The sequence below is a fragment of the Cherax quadricarinatus genome, chromosome 29, assembly GCF_038502225.1.
Source record: "Cherax quadricarinatus isolate ZL_2023a chromosome 29, ASM3850222v1, whole genome shotgun sequence".
Classification (NCBI taxonomy): domain Eukaryota; kingdom Metazoa; phylum Arthropoda; class Malacostraca; order Decapoda; family Parastacidae; genus Cherax; species Cherax quadricarinatus.
In genome coordinates, this window is record NC_091320.1 from 31,397,543 (window position 1) to 31,424,805 (window position 27,263).

Genomic DNA, 27,263 nt, shown 5'->3' on the forward strand with positions numbered 1-27,263 from the left:
GACACAAACGGTGTCTCATCAGTCATCGCTACATCTTCAATAAAGGTGTCATTTATTCTTCATTTAGTAGAGTAGTACATGCACAATATATATTGTGCATGTACTACTCTACTATTGTGCATGTATCCTTCTTTTTTATGTGTAGGAAAATGTATATTTCATGTAGTAAAAAATTTTTTTCATACTTTTGGGTGTTTTGAACAGATTAATTTGATTTCCATTATTTCTTATGGGGAAAATTAATTCAACCTGTGATCATTTCATCTTACGATGGGCTCTCAGGAACGGATTAATATCATAGGTCGGGGGTCCGCTGTATTTGTCTCCAGCTCCACCAGTTGGTTTTTGTATAACCTGCTGACAGAAAAAAAAGAACAAAAGTAAAATAGCAAATGATGAAAATCAAAATGCAATGTTTATATAGTGAGAGAGACTAAAGGATTGTAGTTTCATAAGGTATCTATAGGAAAATAATTTCTGAATTGTGCTCTATTATAGTTTCTCTTTGACCAAGCTACTGGTTGAAACCACAGACCAGTGTTCATTTTTATCTTAGGGTTAACACCTTCAACACAACATATCACCAACTGTATACTGAATCAAGTTTTGGGTATCTCGAACAGATTAATTGGTTCTGTTCCAGGCGCCCCAAAATATTAACAAAACTACATTTTATAGAGAATTTTCTCCAAGAATTGTCTCCAACTAGGGCATACGAAAACAGAGGTTTCACTGTATACTGAACAACAGTGAAGACAATATCACTATAATACGTAGATCACAACATATGCAATGGTGTAATAAGGATAGTAAACAAAAATGTGTTAAATATGCTGTCTCGCTTCCAGGGCCTAATTAGAGAAAAGGGCTAAGCCCATAGCGTTTATTTAGCTCCTGTCAGATATAGCACACAGTCAGTCATTTGAATTTTACTGTTGGAACTCTGTTTGTGTTAATGTTAACGTAGTTTTTTTTACTACAGGTATAAGCTATTTAAGAAACTAAGCCAATGATAAGAGTACCCGATCTAATAAGTTCCTGAAATCTAAGTAGTTTTGAAAACTTACCTTCTCATTCCCATGGCATCTTAGAATTGAAGGTGTATACCTATGGGACAAATTTTTAACTTTCCCTACTTAAATCTGTATATATATATATACTTTAATATTTTAATTAGTTTTGTAAATAATAATTCAGTGTAATAAGTGAATTTTTTTTTAATTTTGTTAAGGTTGATTTTGGTCAAGGAGTTTCTGTGTTTTACATTATATTTTTCAGGGTTCATAGAACTGTTGGGTCTTAAATTGTGAAAATATTTCATTGAGCTAAGAGTAAATAAGTATTGACTAAAAGTATCTACTTGTATATAAAATTCATATGTAAAGCCTTGAATATTTTTCTATCATTAGAATAAATGTACAGAATATACACTGATATTTATATTTGTTATTGGTAGTTTGTTGGTAGACAGCAACCACCCAGGGAGGTACTACCATCCTGCTGAGTGTAAAACGAAAGCCTGTAATTGTTTTACATGATGGTGGGATTGCTGGTGTCTTTTTTCTGTTTCATAAATATGCAAGAATTCAGGTACGTCTGGCTACTTCTATTTGCACTTCGGTCACACTACACATGCATGTTCAAGCATATATATATATACACACACATCCCTCTGGGTTTTCTTCTATTTTCTTACTAGTTCTTGTTCTTTTTTATTTCCACTTATCTCCATGGGGAAGTGGAACAGAATTCTTCCCCCATAAGCCGTGTGTGTTATAAGAGGTGACTAAAATGCCAGGAGCAAGGGGCTAGTAACCCCTTCTCCTGTATATATTACTAAATTTCAAAGGAGAAACTTTATTCCTTTTGGGCCACCCTGCCTCGGTGGGATACAGTCGGTGAGTTAAAAGAAAAGATTTATATTTGTGATTATATATTCATCAGAAATAGAATATTGTATTCCTTGATGTTTTTACACTCCCAAAATGAATATTTCCCCATTTTGACCCTCTTTACCGGTACACAGTTCTACCTTTCTGTACTCTTTCCCGTATAATTTATTATTACATTCATGGGGGTAGTGTTAAATCCATAGTGGGTCATACAGCACCTACGGGATTGAGAGGCACTTGGGTTCAGTCCGAGGAAGGGAAAGTCCATTATTATTATTATTATAATCAAAAAGAAGCGCTAAGCCACAAGGACTATACAGCAAGGGAAAGTCCAGTTTAATTCCTTTGATCAAAAGCTCCTCACCAGCACTGAAGGAACCTCCTTTGAGGGGTGCATCTTTTATGTACAATCTCAGTTTGTGCAGTGGATTGAGTAATTATTTTACACTACAAATACTCCTTCCGGTGGGGAGGGGGTGGGGGTTCTTGAGCCAAGGAATTGGACCTCTTGATGGAATGTCCTTGCCTCTTCCTAAAGTTGCTGTACAATCCCTATGAGTTTAGTACCTCTCCATGAATGCAATAATTTACTCTTATCCCTCATCATGTCAAGGTGATACAGCTGGGAAGGGGAAGGAGGATTGACATATATTGTAAATTTCACTTCACCTTATGAAGTGGCAAAAATTATTTCTTGTATTCTGATGCATCACCTTTTATACAGCTCCACAAAACCTACATATTTATTGCAAAGAAAATCTGTTGCCAGGTTTTATATACCTTTATTAATTAACAAAGCTGCAAATGACATCAGTAATAAGGTAATGGCTACAGAAGACTGGAGCCTTGATGATCATTACTTTTTACAGTAAAAACCTGACTGGAAGCACATTCTAGTTTTGTTTCGTCGCAAGTGTTCACAACTATGATAGAAGCACTCTTTTCAAAGATATAAAAATAATAAATAAAATTGGTATACTGTTAGAAAACTTTACAAAATTGTTACAGCTAAGTTTCTTCCTGACTGTCTTAAATATTTATGATACAGACAACCAAAGCATCAGGATATCACTTTAATTACAAGTTGTTAGGGAATATAAAAATCTACATTATTACAGAATTTTGCATGTAATAAATAATATGCATAAATTTTAAATATTAAATTTCTAAAATATTAGTACTGCCACACTTGTTTTTCATGGGTGTAACAATTCATTAATGGGAAAAATGTTACCATTACAATAAAATATAATTGATAGGGTTACTGATAAAACATACCATCAATACAGCTTTAACCTTAAGATTTTTTTCTCCAAATTTATTTGTTAAAACCAGTAAGGAAAAGTTAAATTGGTAAGGATTTGAAGCAAGTGAAGAGAAAGTCCAGTGAATTAAATTTTTTCCCTCATTATAAACTTCTCTTTACCTAAGCAACCCCTCAAGGAAGGGTCCTTGGTGTTGAGGGATTTATATTCCAAGGAACCAAGCCTCTCTTCCCCTTCCTTGGATCAAATCCTTTTACAGTAAAAACCTTACTGGTGACTGGCTACCATTCCCTCAGGCACTGTATGACTGTGTTGTGCTCCCTTATGAATGTAATAATAATTTACCTAAATAGATCTTTTCTTTGATTTACATTGGTTATTCTCTGCCAAAACTGTTGTTACAAGCTGTAAGAATGCATCCTAGAGCTTAACAATTCAACTTGTGGGGCTTGATAATTTATAAAGATGAAGCTGTATAGCCCTTGTGGTTTAGTGCTTCTTTTTTATTATAATATAAAGATGAACAGACACAAATGAAGGTGGAAGAGGCGGTGAGCTGACTAACAGATGGATGAAAAGACATAAAACAGCTTAAGCCAGTGGTAGCTTCAAGATTTCTATGCAGGAGGGGCACGGGGTGGAAATCAAGTTGAAATGTGTCGAGTCTGTATTGTTTGGGGGGGGGATAAGTCTGGGAGGACTGATTGAGGTTATGGTGAAGGCCTTTATATATAATGTTTTGCTCAAGGAGAGCTTTATCAAGTTCTGCAGAAAACAAACTATTTTATTTATTATCACACTGGCCGATTCCCACCAAGGCAGGGTGGCCCGAAAAAGAAAAACTTTCACCATCATTTGCTCCATCACTGTCTTGCCAGAAGGGTGCTTTACACTACAGTTTTTAAACTGCAACATTAACACCCCTCCTTCAGAGTGCAGGCACTGTGCTTCCCATCTCCAGGACTCAAGTCCGGCCTGCCAGACTTGAATCCCTTCATAAATGTTACAGTGCTCACACTCCAACAGCACGTCAAGTATTAAAAACCACTTGCCTCCATTCACTCCTATCAAACACGCTCACGCATGCCTGCTGGAAGTCCAAGTCCCTCGCACACAAAACCTCCTTTACCCCCTCCCTCCAACCTTTCCTAGGCCGACCCCTACCCCGCCTTCCTTCCACTACAGACTGATACACTCTTGAAGTCACTCTGTTTCGCTCCATTCTCTCTACATGTCTCAACAACCCTTCCTCAGCCCTCTGGACAACAGTTTTGGTAATCCCGCACCTCCTCCTAACTCCCAAACTATGAATTCTCTGCATTATATTCACACCACACATTGCCCTCAGACATGACATCTCCACTGCCTCCAGCCTTCTTGCTGCAAGACTTAAGAAATCGTAATGACACGATTGCAAATAAACCATACCCCCGGCCGGGATTGAACCCGCGGTCATAGAGTCTCAAAACTCCAGCCCGTCGCGCTAGCCACTAGACCAGCTAGCCACAATAAGATTCATCCAACTAGGTATATTTCTACACCATAGGAAAGTTAGCACAGGCACCTCTGTGACCACAAATGCAAGTTTTTACAGACGAATCTCCAGCTAGCGTGGCCGTGACGAACTCTAGCTCAAGTCCCTTCACTGCCGTCAAGTCATGTTGACGGCAGTGAAGGGACTTGAGCTAGAGTTCGTCACGGCCACGCTAGCTGGAGATTCGTCTGTAAAAACTTGCATTTGTGGTCACAGAGGTGCCTGTGCTAACTTTCCTATGGTGTAGAAATATACCTAGTTGGATGAATCTTATTGTGGCTAGCTGGTCTAGTGGCTAGCGCGAAGGGCTGGAGTTTTGAGACTCTATGACCGCGGGTTCAATCCCGGCCGGGGGTATGGTTTATTTGCTATCGTGTCATTACGATTTCTTAAGTCATGTTGACGGCAGTGAAGGGACTTGAGCTAGAGTTCGTCACGGCCACGCTAGCTGGAGATTCGTCTGTAAAAACTTGCATTTGTGGTCACAGAGGTGCCTGTGCTAACTTTCCTATGGTGTAGAAATATACCTAGTTGGATGAATCTTATTGTGGCTAGCTGGTCTAGTGGCTAGCGCGACGGGCTGGAGTTTTGAGACTCTATGACCGCGGGTTCAATCCCGGCCGGGGGTATGGTTTTCTTGCTGCAACATTCATCACCCATGCTTCACACCCATATAAGAGCGTTGGTAAAACTATACTCTCATACATTCCCCTTTTTGCCTCCAAGGACAAAGTTCTTTGTCTCCACAGACTCCTAAGTGCACCACTCACCCTTTTCCCCTCATCAATTCTATGATTCACCTCATCTTTCATAAACCCATCCGCTGACACGTCCACTCCCAAATATCTGAATACATTCACCTCCTCCATACTCTCTCCCTCCAATCTGATATCCAATCTTTCATCACCTAAACTTTTTGTTATCCTCATAACCTTACTCTTTCCTGTATTCACTTTTAATTTTCTTCTTTTGCACACCCTACCAAATTCATCCACCAATCTCTGCAACTTCTCTTCAGAATCTCCCAAGAGCACAGTGTCATCAGCAAAGAGCAACTGTGACAACTCCCACTTTATGTGTGATTCTTTATCTTTTAACTTCACGCCTCTTGCCAAGACCCTCGCATTTACTTCTCTTACAACCCCATCTATAAATATATTAAACAACCACGGTGACATCACACATCCTTGTCTAAGGCCTACTTTTACTGGGAAATAATTTCCCTCTTTCCTACATACTCTAACTTGAGCCTCACTATCCTCGTAAAAACTCTTCACTGCTTTCAGTAACCTACCTCCTACACCATACACCTGCCACATTGGCCCCCTATCCACCCTGTCATACGCCGTTTCCAAATCCATAAATGCCACAAAGACCTCTTTAGCCTTATCTAAATACTGTTCACTTATATGTTTCACTGTAGACACCTGGTTCACACACCCCCTACCTTTCCTAAAGCCTCCTTGTTCATCTGCTATCCTATTCTCTGTCTTACTCTTAATTCTTTCAATAATAACTCTACCATACACTTTACCAGGTATACTCAACAGACTTATCCCCCTATAATTTTTGCACTCTCTTTTGTCCCCTTTGCCTTTATACAAAAGAACTATGCATGCTCTCTGCCAATCCCTAGGTACCTTACCCTCTTCCATACATTTATTAAATAATTGCACCAACCACTCCAAAACTATATCCCCACCTGCTTTTAACATTTCTATCTTTATCCCATCAATCCCAGCTGCCTTACCCCCTTTCATTTTACCTACTGCCTCACGAACTTCCCCCACACTCACAACTGGCTCTTCCTCACTCCTACAAGATGTTATTCCTCCTTGCCCTATACACAAAATCACAGCTTCCCTATTATCATCAACATTTAACAATTCCTCAAAATATTCCCTCCATCTTCCCAATACCTCTAACTCTCCATTTAATAACTCTCCTCTCCTATTTTTAACTGACAAATCCATTTGTTCTCTAGGCTTCCTTAACTTGTTAATCTCACTCCAAAACTTTTTCTTATTTTCAACAAAATTTGTTGATAACATCTCACCCACTCTCTCATTTGCTTATATATATGCCATCTGGTTAAGCAAAGAGTACATTACAAGTTTACCTTTCTTGGTAAAATATTGCAATCCGCCTTACTGGGGCATTTCAGTGTTTTCTGAAACATTTTTGTAAAAACAAATTATTATAATCAAAAAGAAGCACTAAACCACAAGGGCCTATACAGCACTACTGCAAAAACAAAAAAGCAGGTGTTTCAGCACATAAGAATTCATACAGGATATGAACCTTTTCAGTGTGTTTAAAATGTTTTACCAGAAAAGCAATTTTGTAATACACCTATGCTTCACCTAACCAGTCAGCTTGTATAAGGAGCAATTTATATGTTGTTTAAAACATGATAAAGAACTCATTGAACTGTCGTTATAAAAAGGTTTATGCTCCTTTATCTCTCTTCACTCCTAAAAATTAAATTAACATTTCAAGAGAGAAGGAATAATTTATTTAAACTGAAAACATTAAATATGAATAGGTAATAAGAATCTACAAAAATAAGTTTACAGTGCTGTATTAGCAATACTGTATCTAGAAACCTTAAGGACACATCCTTCAAGGAAGGTGTTTTGATGCTGGTGAGGGGAGAGGGGGCCTGATCCAAGGAATTTAACCTATCCTGCCTTTCCCTGGATCAAGCCTGACTGATTCCCATTTTCTCATGTACTGCATGACCCCTACAGATTTAGTGTTTCCCTCATAAACGTTACAATAATAATGAAGGGAACAGCTATAGCAATTCACTCAATGTTCAAGTTATGGGTGAAGTAAAAATAAATATTAGTAATGCATTAGGCAAAAAAAAAAAAGGAATTTAATAATGGAAGAATAAAGGAAAACAGAAATATCTTGAAAGAAATAGTACTAGAATTGAAAGTCATATAAGAGGCTATACCATATGAATAAATGTATCTAGTATATTATATCACAAGGGCCATACAGCACTGCTTATAAGCTTGATAATAGTAAAAGAAAGCAAGTAAATTTTGGTTGTAACTGATGAAAACTGCAGATGAACAAGAATAGGTGAGACTGAATGAATGAGATCCTGAGGAAATGTGGATGATTGTACTGTCAGAATCTGTTCACAAATAACACACTATTGACGATGTTTGAATGACATTTTGGCTCATCCTGGACCACTATCAAGTCAGCCATTGACTTAATAACTGTCTAGGATGAACCATAATGCCGTTTAACCCTTTGACTGTTTCGGTCGTATATATACATCTTACGAGCCACTGTGTTTGACTTATATATACTCAAAAATTTTAGCGGCTTCAAATCAAACAGGAGAAAGCTGGTAAGCCTACATGTGAGAGAATGGGTCTGTGTGGTCAGTGTGCACCATATAAAAAAAAATCCTGCAGTACGCAGTGCATAATGAGAAAAAAAAAATGGCCGTGTCTTTGGATTAAAACGCTGACTTTGTGGTGTATTTTCATATAGTATTTATGGTTGTATTCTCATTTTCTTGGTCTCATTTGATAGAATGGAAAACATATTATAGAAATAGAGGTGATTTGATTGGTTTTACTATGAAAAGAACCTTGAAATGGAGCTCAAAGTAGGGGAAATGTTTGATTCTTGCCGATGTTCAAAAGTAAACAAACAATGTCATTGTCCAATAAATGTCCAACTAGCCATTCTAATATGCAATCACGAATGGGTTGACATTATTTATACAATTATTACAATATTGCAGTAGTCTGCATAACAGTAAATCTTCTATTTTTTGTTTGAATAAAAATTCAAAATGAAAGCAAGAGTAATATCAGAGGGGCCTGGAGATGTGACTGATGAACAAAGAAAATCTTATTTTAGAGCCAGGAATGTCTGCATTGTTCATTCTGGACCCTATTTTGAAATTGTCCTATTTTATAATTTGCGTGAAATTGGCCAAATTGCAAATTTCTGACCACATTATTGGGTAGTTGAAATCGGTAAATGGGTAGTTTCTTGTGCTCACTCGATAGAACAAATGAAGTTCTAAAGAAATGGCTATGAGTTTAGTCAACTGGAACAATGGAATTAGCCGAAAATAGGGCTCAAAGTGGACGAAATTGCCGATTCATAAACACCGCTGAGGTTGCTAACTTCGCGAGAGCGTAATTCCCTAAGTTTTCCATCAAATTTTGTTCTTTTAGTGTCATTATCATCGGGAAAAGATTCTCTTGTCATTTCATAAGAAATTTTTTTTTTTTTTTTTTTTCAGAAATTTTTCGACACCAGGAGACACCTCAGGATTTGGGGTTGCAACAGTCAAGGGGTTATTACTCTCTTTAGAGAAGACTTTATGTGTCAAATTTTCTAGCAATAGAATTGTGACTATTCTTATGAATGATGCCAACTAGCGAGCCTAAATACATACCAGTATTTAATAGAAAATTGTCGAACATGCCATGTGAATTACAAGGAATGAATGGTGTTAAAATGAGGCACTAAGGAGTTTCTATAGTGAAAACACAAGATGTAAAATAATAGCATAAAACATTATCTTAGGATCATGTGTGGAAACAAAAATGGAATGTTACCATAATAGATAAATATACAATTAATGTGTAGAAATAATTATGGTTAGCAATAAAAATGGTGTAGAGGTGAAGTCTTACAGGGAAAACTGAGGTGAAGATTTTATTGGAAGATGTCAGTGAAAGACAAACTGGCATGTGGTAGTTGTAAAAAGGAAATAAAAGCTGGATGGATGTGCTAGAGAAAAAGACAATACTGTATATGAGGATGCATTCACGTGAGTAGATGAAAACACTAGAGTAAAAGTTTGGTGCAGTGTTGTGTAGAAACCTTGCATCACTGATGCTGTAACAGACTCATCCTGGTCTTCTAATAGGAAATAAAACTGGAAGCAATCGTATGCTAATGAAATGTGGGTCATTAGAAGTATTATATTCATGAGGAAACAATAAACCTGTAGGGATCCTACAGAACCCAGGAAATTGTATGCACAGCAATCAAGTGTAATCCAAAGATGGTAGCTCCAATTCCTTGGATCAAGGACTCAGCAGTGTCAAGGGACCTTGAGGCTACTGAGTTCTTGATCCAAGGCCCCTGCCCTCACCACCCTCCCTTGAAGATGTTAAGGGAAGAGGCAGTTGGGGGAAACAGTTTTTAATCAGTACTTGGGTGCAAATACAGTACAGGTCAGTAAACAAGAACAGACAGTACCACATTTAAAATGGAATTTTATAAAGTTAATTACAAAACTGAAATACAAAATGAAATACTATAAACTAAATAGGTCTTACCCTTCTGGCAAGACAGTGATGGAGTGAATGATGGTGAAAGTTTTTCTTTTTCGGGCCACCCTGCCTTGGTGGGAATCGGCCAGTGTGATAATAAAATAAAATAAAAATAAATAGGTTTACAACAAAATAATGCTACAATAAAATAATACAAAACATTCATAAGATTTATTGTATGTCAAAGTTAGGACTGTATGACCCATATGGGTTCAGTGCATATTTTTGACTATACAGTAATGATAATCTACACTGAGATTAACAGGGTAAGAGATAACTGATTTAAAAAATTAAAATATAGAAAAAAGTTTTAGAAGATATTTAAAGAATTTATGTACTGAAGGGAAGGGTAGGGATGTAGCAGTCTGAACTGATGTCAGCACACTTCTGGCAAGACAGCAACTGAGTGAATGACAGTAAATGTGTTTCCTCTATATTTGGAATCACCTACCTAGGTGTTAGGTAGATAGTGTGTTAAAAGAAACTGAAAACTTTCCTTAATTCATCACAGTTTCTACTGTGTTATAATTAAATCCCTGATAACATAATTTATGAGCATAAATTTAAACATCCCACAGTATTCAATATTAATTACATCACTGCATAATGAGGGATTGAATGCTTGATATTCAACACTAATCCAATCCATTAAATTAAATGAGTATATTCAGGAAAAAATACTGAACCCACAGAGGTCATTCTGCACTACTGACTAAATTCAAGCCCATCTGAGTTTCATAATAGTATCAATAATTAATGCCTAACTATTCAAGGAAAAGGGAAGGTTGCTCTTGATCCAAGAAATCTGGAGCTACTCTCCTCTTGAAACAAACCCAGTTTCCTGCCATTCCTCAGGCACTGTAAGACCCATATGGGTTTAGTGCTTCCATATAGCTATAATATATCTAACAAAAGAATTCATTAGTATATGTAAAGCACGTACTGTAATTTTGAATACAAAAGATTAAGTACGTGACTGCTTTAACATACAATGTCAACATCAAACATGGTACACTATGCACTGACCTAATCATTCTCCAGAATGTCTTAAATATTTAATGACTAATGAATTAATTATATCTTATACATCACTAGCTACTCTGTTGGTAGAGTACATAGGAATTTTAATTCAAAGCTGTCAATGATAAGACACAAAAATCAGTAACAGTATCATTTGATATTCTTAAAGAGTCATGAGAATTGCCATAAAGGTTAAATGTTGACATTGCAGTCTGCAAGGTTTTCTCAAGTATTCAACAGCTTATACAGTGAAGCATTACTGTATGAATTGTCATATAGACACAGTACTGCCAAAGCTTTTATCAATATTTTTCTTACCAAGGAATAATTCAGTGTATAGTAAATAATCTCAACACTGCATCGTCTGAAAAATTATTGCAAGATTTCTTGTGTAAATTATATAGCATTATACTGCAACAAACTGCATTTAAAGAATTATGTTTATAAGTTTTATGAAATAATTTTACTTAATACAGTATTATACAGAGTGGACTCTTGCCAAATGGGAAAAGGGAAGAAAGTTGCAGAGTGCTCTGCAAACAGAGGTAGTAGTTACTTTACTGAAAAATGCAAGGTTGTGCAAAACTCTTACAAATTTACTAATCTTTGAAAAATGAGGATTAAGGCAACTTGAGTTGAAGCAGTTAGCAGTACTGTTTAGTGTGCTTTTGTTTTATTTAATTACTGGGTTTAACACTGCAGCAGCTCAAAAAGCAGGATGAACTCTTACTGCTGGAACTCCATAGTCACTGACTGACACAATCCAGATCTCACTCACCTAGCCCTCATTTGAAAGTTAGTTGTGAAACATCTGTCCCTACTTGTTTCTGCCAATATTATAATGAAATTTACATTTGACACCATCCAACGTGGGCTCACAAAAGATAAGGCATACAGTGGTACAAAATCTACAAGGAAGCCTATTATCTTGGAAATTAGAAATTTTGAGGTTAGCACAAAAGTGGCTGGTGCTGCTAAAACACATAGTCTAGCAGCTTCTACAATATATACTATCTGGTAATTTCAGTATCAGTAATCACATTATTATTTACTAATTGTTAAGGAATTAAAAGAACATGGTTCATAGACATCTCAGTAGCTAGCCAAATTTTTTAATGGAGGAATTTTACAGAAAGCTCTTTCTAAACAGCTTAATATGTGCAGCTCAATATAAAATAAAAATGACATATTACTGTAATAGAGTTAGAGCATTCAATCATTTGAATAAATAAAGAAAAGGCTGCTAATATTTGAACTGCTAGAAGTATGAGATTAGGGCAGGTTAGGTTCATAAGAACATAAGAATGTAGGAACACTGCAGAAGGCCTACTGGCCCATACGAGGCAAGTCCTTATCAAAACGACCTCAACCTAAAGCTACCCAAGAAATAACTCCCGTACCCCATGACACCAATCAAACCCATGGAAAGTGGGAGCAATAATAACATCAAGATTCAATCTGAGGGGAAGTTGATTAAGTTAATAATCATGGTATAGACAAGTTTAACGCATTGCATTCCTCCCACCTACTAAAAAAATAAAAAGGTCATAAAAATGCTGAATGTGTGTACAAAACAATACTCTGCAAGTTGTGTTGGTCAATAGTTTACTATATTTTAAGCATTACTGTACAACTATAGTAAAGCATTTAGTTCACAACCAAGAGTTACTGGGTTTGATTTCCATGCAAGGTGAGATGTATGGGCAAGTCTTGCTATACCTGCTGCCCATGTTCACCTATCAGTAAATATGTTCTGAGGAGTTAATCAGTCATTACGGATAATATCCTAAGAGAGAGATCTAATGGAAATTCTGAATTAATAACCCTCCAGGGTTAACCCTTATGACATCATCTCTCTCTACTTTTTTTTTTTTTAATTTTTACCTGATCTTAAAATTTCTAGAAGAATTTTTAAAAAAATTAAGCAATAAAAAATGATAAATAATGGTAAATGTACTGTACAATAATATGCAAAGGAAAATTTTATTTACAGAACAAAAAAATTACTTTACATCAAAGGAAAATTCAGACAAGTATAGATATTTGCAGGTATATAGATACAATAAGTCCTTACTTAACACTGTTTAGTTATAACGCTGATGAGCAAAAAACATCAATTCTTGGCAGGAACCACAATCTGTCCGGAGCTTGCATGTCCTCCCCATGTCTGCATGGGATTTCTCCAGGTACTCCAGTTTCCTCCCACATCCCAAAGATGTGAACATTAAGTTAATTGGCATGTCTAAATTATCCCAGTATGAGTGAGTGTAGGTGTGGGAGTGCTCCATCTCCAACCAACCCCATCCAGGGTTGGTTCCCACCTTGTTATTGTTTGTTTTTGAATTATGTAGTGGTAGGCAGTGCACCTTACAGCTTCTGCTTTGTAAACATTTATTCTTTGATTTAACCCTGTTGCAATGAGTGCTAAAGGTTCACTGTGCACCCCTGATGTTTATATCAATTAGCCTATGGTAAAATCAGTTTCAGTATACATTATTTCGTTTAAAGTTGCAGTTCCCAAGAACCTATCGATGACATTAAGTAAGGACTTACTGTATTTGCAAGTACTGTACAGATATTTGAATGCATTTATGCATGCTTGTTGCATTCACATGTGCTCCATAGGACAAAATTTTGTCAGAAAAATTTATACATACTGAACTTACAGAAGTAATACATGTGTATAAATACTATACAGTATGTACTTAAGTACACTAGATGCAAACTTCTGAGTACAAAGACTGGGTAAAACCTTCACACTGGCTCCAACTAATCTTGCTGTTCAAGAATATCAAACAAATGTCATGGTTCAATTTTCACAACTCACTATTTTACTATTTTTACTGTTTCAAACCAACTTCCTAAAATGGTTATGCAATATTCCCCTATATATGTATGCAATAAACCATCAAACTTTTAAAAACTCCATGGGGAAGTGGAGAAGAATCCTTCCTCCGTAAGCTGTGTGTATCATAAGAGACGACCAAAATGCCAGGAGCAAGAGGCTAGTAACCTTTCTGTATAAATTACTAAATGTAAAAAGACGAAAATTTTACATTTCTTCTTTTCGGGTTACCCTGCCTTGGTGAAAGGAGAGGGCCATTGTGTTGAAATTTTTTTTTTAAATCTATGTGTATATAGTAGACCCTTGAATAAAGTGCATTTAAAAATGTTTTTGTGATAGCATGGGTGAAAAAACTACAGCATAAATTTGAAGACACCCTAAAATTTGAAGAGTGCATTGTAAAGGTTTTAAAAAGGTGGCCCTGTAACTTCAACATACAACCAACCCACAGCCACTGGCTGATAAAGAGATAACTCTTAGCCATCGGCTGATAAACAGAGATCACTCACAGCCATTGGCTGATAAACAGAGATCACTCACAGCCATCAGCTGATAAACAGAGATCACTCACAGCCATCGGCTGATAAACAGATCACTCACAGCCATCAGCTGATAAACAGAGATCACTCACAGTCACTGGCTGATAAACAGAGATCCCTCACAGCCATCGGATGATAAACAGAGATCACTCACAACCATCGGCTGACAAACAGATCGCTCACAGCCAATGGCTGATAAACAGATCACTCACAGACATTTACTACTCAGCAGTTACACAACCATCTCAAACACTTATCAACATGCAGGAAAATAAGAAATTTAAGGTAAGATCAAATTCTTCCTTGCCCTATTACAAACAAAAAAATTATATACCGAAATGTACAAGTAGCAATAGCTAATAAAGCAGACAACCCAGAGGTGTGAAATGCTCACCTAAGCTACATATCCATCTCTAAATACTTCTAAATTTAGAAGAGAAATGAAGAATTTACAGTAGGTTAAAATTTTGTTACTTTTTTTTTTTGGCAAATTTTAGACTAAAATTGTATTAAATTTATAATAGTCTGTGCCAGTGTGTTAGCCTTCCCCACTGTCTCTGAAAGGAGCAGATAGTATGGTATACTACGACAAACACCAGATCTGGTATGCTAATGGCTTTCTTTGTGCTTAACAATATATAACATGTGAATCACACACTGTGTACTATGCAAAGAAGTAAAAAACTGAATTTGAATTTGAGCTTTCAGAGTGAGTTTATTTAGTAACCATATTGTTACTGAGTCTCCATGGGGAAGTGGAACAGAATTCTTCCTCCGTAAGCCATGCTGACATAAGAGGTGACTAAAATGCTGGGAGCAAGGGGCTAGTATCCCCTTCTCCTGTATGTATTACTAAATGTAAAAGGAGAAACTTTCGTTTTTCCTTTTGGGCCACCCCGCCTGGGTGGGATACGGCCGGTTTGTTGAAAGAAAAAGATTGTTACTGAGGAGTTGGGTATACAGTGGAACCTCGGTTTTTGTATGCCCTAGTCTGTATGCAGAACTATAGTTATTCTATATAAAATGTATTTTTTGTTAATATTTCCCATAAGAAATAATGTAAATCCAATTAATCCATTCCAGACACCCAAAAATATTAACAAAAAATACATTTTATGGAGAATAACTATAGTTTTACATACAGACTAGGGCATACAGAAACTGAGGTTCCATTGTATTTGGGTATATAACATATATTTCTATAACTCTGCACCACCAAGTAGTGACATCTACAATGTATGGTGTCAAAAACTTAAATTATTTTTCATGAAATAAGAAATTAAAAAAATCTGACTTTTTTTCTTGGGGAAAACCCAAATACATAACTTCATTTTTCCCCCCTATGTGGTCTTTAATATGCTTAACATGATTTTGTGTAATGTACTATTTTTAGGAATATAACTACCATGTAATTCAGGGGTTTAATGTATGTATATATATGCTGGCCATCTTTATCCCTTAAACGATCCAAACGTATACTTTATACATACGTTCACTCGCGCAGTGCCCCGAATATTTTGAAAAAAATTTTTTTATTTTTTTTATAGAAAAAAAAGAGCACCTTTTTCTAAGTATTATAGAATAAAAAAAATTTTTTAGGGTCAGTACTTACCGAGATATGAGGCTGAGAAGTTGGCACTGGATGCTCACGTGACAGCAACATCAAGTCCTGCCGCTTGCAGAAGTGTTGCCGATATACCTCCTTTTTTATTTTTCATATTATTTTATGTAATTTTTATGTTCTAATAATTACAATTTGTAGTAGTTCTTGTCATTTTATAACCAATCTTTGTTCTGACACTAGTATTAGGTACTGAAATTGTACTCAAATTGTCACAAACACACTGACAGGTGGACATTTACACCTGCCTTGGTCATTTACTATTGTCTTGGAATATATACAATGTATTTATAGGTCCCAGCAATGTTTTGGATATGTGGAAGTAGAGGAGGAGGAGGAGGAGGACAATGACGATGACAACGACGACGACGATGATGATGATGAGGAGGAGGAGGAGGATGAGGATGATGATGATGATACATAATAATAATAATAATACATAAGAATAATAATATGTAATATGTTCTCTTGAAGCATGAAAAACAAAGTCCACTCCTGACAGTGACATGATAAGGGGAGATAACATCTGATAAGAGCTGACGTTTGATGAGCATAAACTAGGGTAGGGGAGGGTGTAGCTGATAAGAAAAGATTAGATGACCATCCCCCTCCCTTTGTTTTTGCTGGTACACAAACATTTCTGTCTGTCAAGCTCCCTGTCTATCTGTCTATCCGTCTAGCTCTCTGTCTAAGAGAGAGTCACAAGACTGTGTCATCACCTTTACTCACATCTTCAAGCAGAGTATAGCACTTTGTCTGGATTTTTGTGTTATCCTAGGTAATTTATACTATGTATACTTGTATTCATGTGTACCTGTGAGACAGAGATAGACAGATAGACAAAGCCAGAGACAGACAGACACAGATAGACAAAGATAGACAGAGACAGATAGAGATAGACAGAGACAGATAGAGATAGACAAAGACAGAGACAGATAGGCAAAGACAGATAGACAGAGACAGACAGACAGAGATAGACAAAGACATAGACAGAGACAGAGATAGACAAAGATCGACAGACCCTAAACTTGGGGTTAACATCACTTTCCTCTTAAAAGAGAAGTGTTAATATGACATTACAGCAGTGAATCCTTGGTGTTTGCCGTGCTGTTTGTTCTAGCTGGTGCAAAGGGAGTGTTAAGACCAATTCTATGCTGATCAGGCATCTCAGGCCAATCATGCCAAATTTGGGGGCAGGAAAAACAAAATGTATATATACGTTTGTTTGGGGCGCTACGGGAGTGAACGTATATATATACATTTGGACCGTTTAAGGGTTAAAATTATGACCACAAAATAGGTTGTCCCTTACACTTCATGACCAGGGCTGTGGAGTCAGCACATAAAACATTCAACTCCGACTCCTTTATTTATGGCACTTATGACTCAGACTCCATTAACTCTTTCGGTGTAAGTCCCATAATACTACAGCTTTGAAGCCAGTGTTGGTCCCGTAATGCACCAAAATTCTAGCGGCTGTAAATCTTGCGGGAGAAAGCTGGTGGGCCTACATGTGAGAGAATGGGTCTGTGTGGTCAGTGTATGCAGTATAAAAAAAAAGCATGCAGCAAGCAGTGCATGAGAAAAAAAATAGCGACAGTGTTTTTGGATTAAAATCGACTTTGCACTGTATTTTCGTATGGTATTTATAGATGTATTCTCGTTTTCTTGGTCTCATTTGATAGAATGGAAGATATAGTACAGAAATAAAGATGATTTTGAATAGCTTACATAATAAAAGCAGAGTGAAATTGAGCTCACAATAGCGGAAATGTTTGATTTTTGCCAATGTTCAAGAGTAAACAAATCACTTCACATGTTAAATACACATCAACTGGTGGTCTAATATGCATTCACAAATGAGCTGATATTTATACAATTATTAAAATTATGCAGTAGTCTGAATAACAGTAAATCTTCTATTTTTTTTATAAATAAAATGTTAAAATGAAAAGCAAGCGTAATATAAGAGGCCTGGAGACATGAGTAATGAACAGAGAAAAATGTTATTTTAGTGACAGGAATGTCTGCATTATTTATTCTGGACCATATTTTGAAACTGGCCTTTCTTGAAATTTGTGTGAAATTGGCCAAATTAGTAATTTCTGATCACTACTGGGTAGTTGAAATAGATAAATGGGAGGTTTCTTGTAATCAGTTGATTAAATAAAAGGAGTTCTAGCAAAACAACTATGAGTTTGGTTGACTGGAACAATGGAATTGGCCTAAAATAGGGCTCAAAGTAGGCGAAATCGCCGATGCATAAATATCGCCAAAACCGCTAACTTCATGAGAGCGTAATTCCATAAGTTTCCATCATATTTTGTGCTTTTGGTTTTGTTACGTTTGAAAAAAGATTCTCTATCATTTCATAAAAATTTTTTTTTTTTCAAATTCTTCGACCCTGTGAGCAATACCCCAAGAATTGCTTCCAACTCAAACTCCATGACAGACTCCACAACCCTGTTTATGACACTATTTACCTGTCTAGAAAGTGATTAACACATGGGCTTCAGGGCTTCATGGGGTAAATTCCTCCCAACTTATGTATGGCACCCTAAAGCTAGGCTGAAATCCTTACCCCTAGATCTCTCTCTATCTCAGCCCAGACATTCTCAATGGGGTATACGTCTGGGGAGTCTCCTGGCTAATCATTGAAGAGCACTTTACAGTCACGAAGTCACGAAGTCACTGAACAAGAGATTTTTGTGATGCTGCAAGGAGCACTCTTTTGCGTAAAAACCTTGCACCACACTGCGGGAAAGCTTCAGGAACATGATGACAGACCATTTCTAAGTAGAGTTGACCCTTGAACAACATGGGTTTGAACTGCACGGGTCCAGTTGTATGCGAACTTTTTCAATAAATATACTATTAGAAATTTTTTTGAGATTTGTGACAATTTGAAAAAACTCGCAGACAATGTAGCCTAGAAATATAAGAAAAATTAAGAAAAAGTTAGGTATGTCATGAATGCATAAAATGTATGTAGATACTAATCTATTTTATCATTTACTACCATAAAATACTGTATACACAAATCTATTTTTTCTTCCAACAAACCGGCCATATCCCACCTGGTGATCTAAAAATAAAAATGAAAGTGTCTTTTTAAACTTAGTAATTTATATAGAAGAAGGGGCTACTAGCCCTTGCTCCTGGCATTTAGTTGTGCAACATCTGGGTATCTTTATTGTAGACGTTTCGCCAACCAGTGGCTTTATCAATACAAATTCTAGGACATGATTAGAAGACAGTATATAGTTCTATTGTCTTCTAATCATGTCCTAGAATTTGTATTGATAAAGCCATTGGTTGACAAAATATCTACAAGAGAGATACCCAGATGTTGCACTTGTGTCTAAATTTTTCAACTTGTCGGTATTGTATACCGTTTATCTACAATTTAGTTGTCTCTTATGACACACATGGTTTACGGAGGAAGAATTCTTTTTCACTTCCCCATGGAGACAAATCATTTATATAAAGTTAAAATTTATCAATACTTACATACACAAACAATTACAGATCATATATGTTCCATTTACAGTCGAGAGAAATGTAAACAAGCGTAAACACGCAATATTAAATCATAAATAAACATGAATTTCTTTTTCACATTATCTTTTCATTTTTGATGCCTAGTATTACTAATATGCATAACATCTTAAGTGTTTTGTATCATATAAGACAACATTGATGTAGGTACTGACAGACAGATGATTCATCTTGTAAACAGATGGCATAAACTTACGGTATCAATAAATACAGTAGAGTACTGTAAATGTATTTTCTCTTCCTTATGATTTTCTTAACATTTTTTCTCTAGCTTATTTTATAGTAAGAATACAGTATATAATATATATATATATAACATACAAAATATGTGTTAATCGACTGTTTATGTTATCGGTAAGGCTTCCGGTCCTTGGGGGCTTCCGGGTTTGGGAGTCAAAAGTTATACATGGATTTTCAGCTGTGCAAGGGGGGAGTACCCCTGACCCCCATGTTGTTTAAGGGTCAACTGTACATTAGTACAGTTAATGTTAGTAGCAACTTTTTTTCTAGGCTTCTTTGGATGTGCTTTTGGAGATGGCATGTCATGAGACCTGTCCTTAAGGAGCCAATGTAACCAAGTCCTCACTCACACACGCAATGCTGGCTTCTATGTACTCTTTCCTTCATTTGATGGCTTGCCTTATGTAATGCAATGCTTTCTGCGAGTCTCTTGTGTCAGTGACGTACTCCTCACTATATTAGTTTGGAAACAGCCAAAAATGTCTGAAAAACTTGGCCCTCAAGACCACACACTGAAAGGGACCCACAGACACAAAAGCAACCACCACAAAAGCCCAGAAGGCACTTAAGATGTGGTGAGTAGCCACAGGAAATTCTGAGATGTCCATCTCATTAACAAATGTACCAGGGTAAGGTAGTATTTTGGACATTAAATTACATCAGGTGCCTTCCACCTGTCCTACTTTAATGATGAACACTGTAACGTGTGTGTGTGTGTGTGTATATATATATATATACAGGTCTCCCTCAACATTCATGTTTTCAGTTTTCGCGGGCTTCACACATTCGCGAATTCCCAACCGCCAAATTCCCAGCCACCAAATTCCCAGCCGCCAAATCATATTCAAGTTTCCCGCCACCTGCGAGTCCCTACTACCCTCCCTCCGACCCCCGCAACTGGCAGCCAGCCCTCCCACCACTCAGTGTGGTGAGTGTTTTGTTTGTTCATTATTTGCTATTAAACTACAGTATAAATAATGTAAACACATTCATGACTGCATATTGGAATGGCTATTTGGACAGGTATTGGACGGTGACATCATGTGTTTACTCTTGAACACAGCAAAGAATCAAACATTTCTGCTACTGCTAATAATAACAATAGTAATAATAATAATAATAATAATACGATATAATTGAAGAAGGAAATTGTACAAAAATACGAGGGAGTGGTTGACACATCTTCAGTGTGGCTTTGTTTATGCTGGAGTGAACATTTGTCTCCCTGCTCTTCCAAACATTTCACAATAATTCATTGGTTGGTGCTTGTAGATTGAGTGTGACTGGAGTGGTTGAGGCAGTGGTAGAGGCAGTGGTTGAGGCAGTGGTAGAGGCAGTGATAGAGGCAGTGGTAGAGGCAGTGGTAGAGGCAGAGGCAGTGGTAGAGGCAGTGATAGAGGCAGTGGTAGAGGCAGTGGTAGAGGCAGTGATAGAGGCAGTGGTAGAGGCAGTGATAGCGGCAGTGGTAGAGGCAGTGGTAGAGGCAGTGATAGAGGCAGTGATAGAGGCAGTGGTAGAGGCAGTGGTAGAGGCAGTGATAGAGGCAGTGGTAGAGGCAGTGGTAGAGGCAGTGGTAGAGGCAGTGATAGAGGCAGTGATAGAGGCAGTGGTAGAGGCAGTGGCAGAGGCAGTGGTAGAGGCAGTGATAGAGGCAGTGATAGAGGCAGTGGTAGAGGCAGTGATAGAGGCAGTGGTAGAGGCAGTGGTAGAGGCAGTGGTAGAGGCAGTGGTAGAGGCAGTGATAGAGGCAGTGGTAGAGGCAGTGTTAGAGGCAGTGGTAGAGGCAGTGATAGAGGCAGTGGTAGAGGCAGTGATAGAGGCAGTGGTAGAGGCAGTGGTAGAGGCAGTGATAGAGGCAGTGGTAGAGGCAGTGGTAGAGGCAGTGGTAGAGGCAGTGGCAGAGGCAGTGGCAGAGGCAGTGGTAGAGGCAGTGATAGAGGCAGTGATAGAGGCAGTGATAGAGGCAGTGGTAGAGGCAGTGGTAGAGGCAGTGGTAGAGGCAGTGGTAGAGGCAGTGATAGAGGCAGTGGTAGAGGCAGTGGTAGAGGCAGTGGTAGAGGCAGTGGTAGAGGCAGTGATAGAGGCAGTGATAGAGGCAGTGATAGAGGCAGTGGTAGAGGCAGTGATAGAGGCAGTGGTAGAGGCAGTGGTAGAGGCAGTGGTAGAGGCAGTGATAGAGGCAGTGATAGAGGCAGTGATATTTACTAACATATATGTTATAAATAATAATAGTACATTATGAATAACATTTATTATTATTATTATAAATGTTATTAATATTAACATGTACTATTATTATTTATAACATACGTATATGTTAGTAAATACCACTGCCTCACCCACTACCTCTATCACTGTCTCTATCACTGCCTCTACCACTGCCTCAACCGCTGAATTATTGTGAAATGTTTGGAAGAGCAGGGAGACTAATGTTCACTCCAGCATAAACAAAGCCACACTGAAGATGTGTCAACCACTCCCTCGTATTTTTGTACAATTTCCTCCTTCAATTATTATTATTATTATTATTATTATTATTATTACTATTGTTATTATTAGCAGTAGCAGAAATGTTTGATTCTTTGCTGTGTTCAAGAGTAAACACATGATGTCACCGTCCAATACCTGTCCAAATAGCCATTCCAATATGCAGTCATGAATGTGTTTACATTATTTATACTGTAGTTTAATAGCAAATAATGAACAAACAAAACACTCACCACACTGAGTGGTGGGAGGGCTGGCTGCCAGTTGCCGGGGTCGGAGGGAGGGTAGTAGGGACTCACAGTTGTGGAGGCAGTGGTGGAGTCTGTGGTATTTAATAACATACATGTTATTAAAGCATAACATGTATATATTTAGTACAATTTACGACGTTTTCATTTATTTTATGAATGTTCATGGTTCAACAAGTTAAGCAGTATTTTATTATATTTCCCTACAATATACAGTGGACCCCCGGTTAACGATTTTAATCCGTGCAAGAGGGCTCATCGTTATGCGAAATAATCGTTATGCGAATTAATTTTCCCCATAAGAAATAATGGAAATAAAATTAATCCGTGCAAGACGCCCAAAAGTATGAAAAAAAATTTTTTTTACCACATGAAATGTTAATTTTAATACACACAAACTGAAAAAGGCATGCACAATTACATGACACTTACTTTTATTGAAGATCTGGTGATGATTGATGGGATGGGAGGAGGGGAGAGCATTATCTTCTTACTGTTTAGAAGGGGAATCCCCTTCCATTAGGACTTGAGGTAGCAAGTCCTTTTCTGGGGTTACTTCCCTTCTTCTTTTAATGCCACTAGGACCAGCTTCAGAGTCACTGGACCTCTGTCGCACAACAAATCTGTCCATAGAGCTCTGTACCTCCCGTTTCTTCAAGACTTTCCTAAAATGGGCCATAACATTGTCATTGAAATAGTCACAAGCACGGCTTGCAACAGCTGTGTCAGGGTGATTTTCATCTATAAAGGTTTGCAGTTCAAACCACTCTGCACACATTTCCTTAATCTTTGAAGTAGGCACAATGGATTCCATAACTGGCATAGGCTTCTCAGGGTTAGCCCCAAACCCTTCAAAATCTTTCTTAATTTCCATACTAATTCTCACCCTTTTTACCACAGGGTTGGCACTAGAAGCTTTCTTGGGGCCCATGGTCACTTATTTTCCAGAAACACCACCGAAAACACTGTAATAATACGAAATATTCCGAGTGTATGCTTGGATGTTACCGCGGAGGCTGGCTGGTAAACAATGGGACGGCTGGCACATGTGAGGGCACATTGGACGCGTCTCGGACGAAAATCGGTATGCGGGTTTTTAATCGGTATGCGGGGCAAAAATTTTGCGATAAAAGTAATCGTTATGCGGAAAAATCGCTATGCGATGCCATCGTTATGCGGGGGTCCACTGTATTGGGGCACCAAACATTCACAGTTTTTCAACATTCGCGAGGCTCTTGATCCCCTAACCCTCGCGAATGTTGAGGGACACCTGTATATATATATATATATATATATATACGTATATATATATATATATATATATATATATATATATATATATATATATATATATATATATAATATATATATATATACAGTGGTCCCTCGTTTTTCGTAATTAATCCGTTCCTGGAGGAGCTACTATAAACGAAATTTACGATTTGCGAATCAATTTTCCCCATAAGAAATAATGTAAATACAATTAATCCGTTCCTGACACCCAGAAGTATTAAAACAAAAAAAAATTTTACATGAAATATACATGTAGTACATAAACAATACAATGGGAAATGATGAATGAAACATTAACAGCATAACGCTTACCTTTATTGGAGATTCTTCTAAGTGTATGGGAGACTGGAGGAGGAGAGAGATTGGATTGTTTACAGTTTGGAAGGGGAATCCCCTTCCAGCAACACCTCAGGTACCATTTGCTTTTCTGGGGTTACTTCTCTTCTCTGTTTCTTAATGCCACTAGGACCACCATGAGAGTCACTGGAGTCCTGTCTCTCAAAATAACTGTGGAGAGAGCTCTGTTTCTGGTGTCTCTTTAACACTTCCCTAAAATGGCCCAAGACTTTGTCACTGTACATATTTCTCACCTTCTTTACCACAGGCTTGGCACTAGGAGCTTTCTTTCGAGCCATGGTAGCTTATTTAGTACTTGCAAGCACTAAAATGAGTGGAATATTATGAAATATTTCGTAGGAGCACTTGAGGGGACCTTCACTCACTGGTAAACAATGCCAGACTGGCTGGGTAGGGAGACCTCCCCGGCTCACACCGTGCTTACGCGTCCCGGACAAACTACTATTCGCGAGTCAACCTATGAAAAGTGAGTCCATGTTTATACGAAAATACCCCTATGATTGGCGAAATTTACGATTGCCGAGAACTACGAAAAGCGAGGGACCACTGTATATACATGTATATATATATATATTAACTCAACCACTATATAACATTACACACTCCTCATTTGTGTATGTAGTTTAATCAATAAAGCTAAAGAACTGACCACATCATTACTACATTATAGTACTTTCTTGCTGAACAACAAAATTAAATACAGTATCATCCATAATCTAAAAAGATAATTATAATCATTCAAGCTTTTTTGTCTACTACATTTTGCCAGTCACAGTGAACAGTGCCACTGTTTATCTCTTGTATCCAAGTGTGGAGCTCATTCAATTAATTTTTAGTCTGTTCACTGCTTATATCATGTATATAAGAACTTCATGTACAAAATGCCTTTATACAATTATTTATTTGTACATAGGACACACAAAGTGTGCTTCTATTAAATTTCATATCAAAAGTACAGTTTACTGTCACCAGTTAAATTGCTTAGGTGACAAATTTCTCGTAAAAAGAATAATCATGTTAGATAAACTTGCATCAGTCTGCTAGGAAGATAAATTACATAGTTAAACGGAAAAGTTTTCAGGGTCAACTTATTTATTAACGCTGTGGTGCTCTGCTTGTACAGTCTCTCCTCACTTAATGATAGAATTCTGTTCCTAAGGCCATGTCGGTAAACGAATTCATTGCTAAGCAAGAAGCATACTATTATGGTAGTGGGTTTGTGTCAACCATCTTTGATATTGTTTTAATGTCACCTCTGCACCATTTATAACATTTTTAGTATAATTTGAAATGTTTATACAGTAGTGTACTGTATACTGTAATAAAGAGAACAGAGACAATCAGCTCTAACACACATTATTTAGGTATGTATACTGGTCAGAAAGCCCGTTCTAGGTCTGAACCACTGGCAAACCAGTACATTGCTAAGTGAGGAGAGGCTGTATCGGTAAACAGTAATACAAACTATGCACGCTGTCAACTATAAAAACATTAATAATTACTAAGGGCTGCATTTATAATCGTGGATGTGTTTAAATGGGTCATTTTTGAGTTGGGGCCTCCTATACATTAAGCCAGATTTTTTTTTTTTTTTTTTTTTTGGAGAGGGGAGTGAGGCTTATCCAAATGAAAAAAGGGTTAATACAAATCTCAAGGGCTAATCTTGCTTTTGAAATTACAGTAAAACCCCCGTATCCATGGATTCGGTTTCTGCTGTTTCAGTTATGTGGCCCATAAATATTAACCTTTGAACTGTCCAAATTTTTATCTACGTTAACGCGCATAGCAATCCCAACATAAATCTACATTTTTTTTTTACATTTGAAAGTATGTAAAATAAAACGTAGATCTATGCTCAGAGCGCTACGCGAGTGAATGTAGAGCTACATTTTGACAGTTTAAGGGTTAAATGGAAATTTCCAGAAATACACAAATCACAAGTTTCAAATTGCATGCCATTCTGAGTAACATGGTGCAACCTTCCCACCCCATTGCACTCAGTACATGATTCATCTCTCTTTGTCCTCTGTACCCATGCTGGTCCACTTTATTATACACGTACAATGTGAGGCATGTCTCTCAGTGTACGAACACTGTGAGGTGTATGGGCCTTTGTGTATATACACTGTGAGGTGTGTGTATCTCTGTGTATATACACTGTGAAGTGTGTGCACCTCTGTGTACATACACTGAGAGGTATGTATATCTCAGGTATATAGCCTGCATGGCACAGGCTGGTATAAAAAAAATATAGAAAAAATAGCTAAGCTTACAGAAGAATACTTCAATAATCTGGCAACATTTAGGTGTAGGTCTCATCTTTGTACAATATTTCTACAATGAATTATAGTCACCACAACATTTCTTGTGATGATGCCAAAGTTAGTATATCTCCACACATGAAGTGAATTTTCATAATTTTTTCTGACTTTTTATTACTTGTCCCCTAATATACTAAAATTACCATTTTGAATCGTTACAAAGTGGGAGAGGCTATGACAGACCATGAAGCCAGGAATGATGATGAAGACGCCATGATGGAAAGAAGTATGTCACTCACGGTTCTATAAAATATTGTATAATATTTATGCTATTATTGACAGTTGTATTTATTTATCTATCACATGTCTTCCAAATTATATTAGACATACAATAAATACTATACAAATATAATACAGATGCCCAAATGAAGAAAAACTGATATCTGAGGAGTGGTCAGCAGCCGAGCACTAAGGCAGTGTACCCATACGATTATAACTTTACACTCTCTCTGGTCCGATAACACTATAGAAAATGTGTGTATCACAGGGTAACTATAGAAGAACACTCCTTTTGTATGTCAAGACTCATAAATAGGGTGGTTTTTCTCTCACAAAAAGAAAAAAATATTTGCTCCCAAGTAATATATTTGGATGTGCTTACCTTGATATCTGGGAAATAAGTTATTGACCTATTTATTGAAAACTATCCATTAGTAATAATTGAAAGCATTTTCACAGCAAGTATTCAACAATGAGTGTTTTACAAACTGATGTCAATA

At 37.2% G+C, this 27,263-nt stretch overlaps 1 protein-coding gene across 2 annotated transcripts in view; it reads right to left on the reverse strand.

The window, feature by feature from the left end:
* Positions 1-200: 200 nt before the first annotated feature.
* The window catches only part of LOC128690424 (tudor domain-containing protein 3), a 93,923-nt gene continuing 66,860 nt past the window's right edge, over positions 201-27,263 (reverse strand). Inside the window, exon 13 of one of the 2 annotated variants that reach the window (XM_070089672.1) lies at positions 201-354. The gene's annotated coding sequence lies outside the window, so the exon portion shown is untranslated. Of the gene's footprint in view, positions 355-25,750; positions 26,788-27,263 lie in introns of those variants that run through there. The other variant, XM_070089673.1, reaches the window with a different exon arrangement.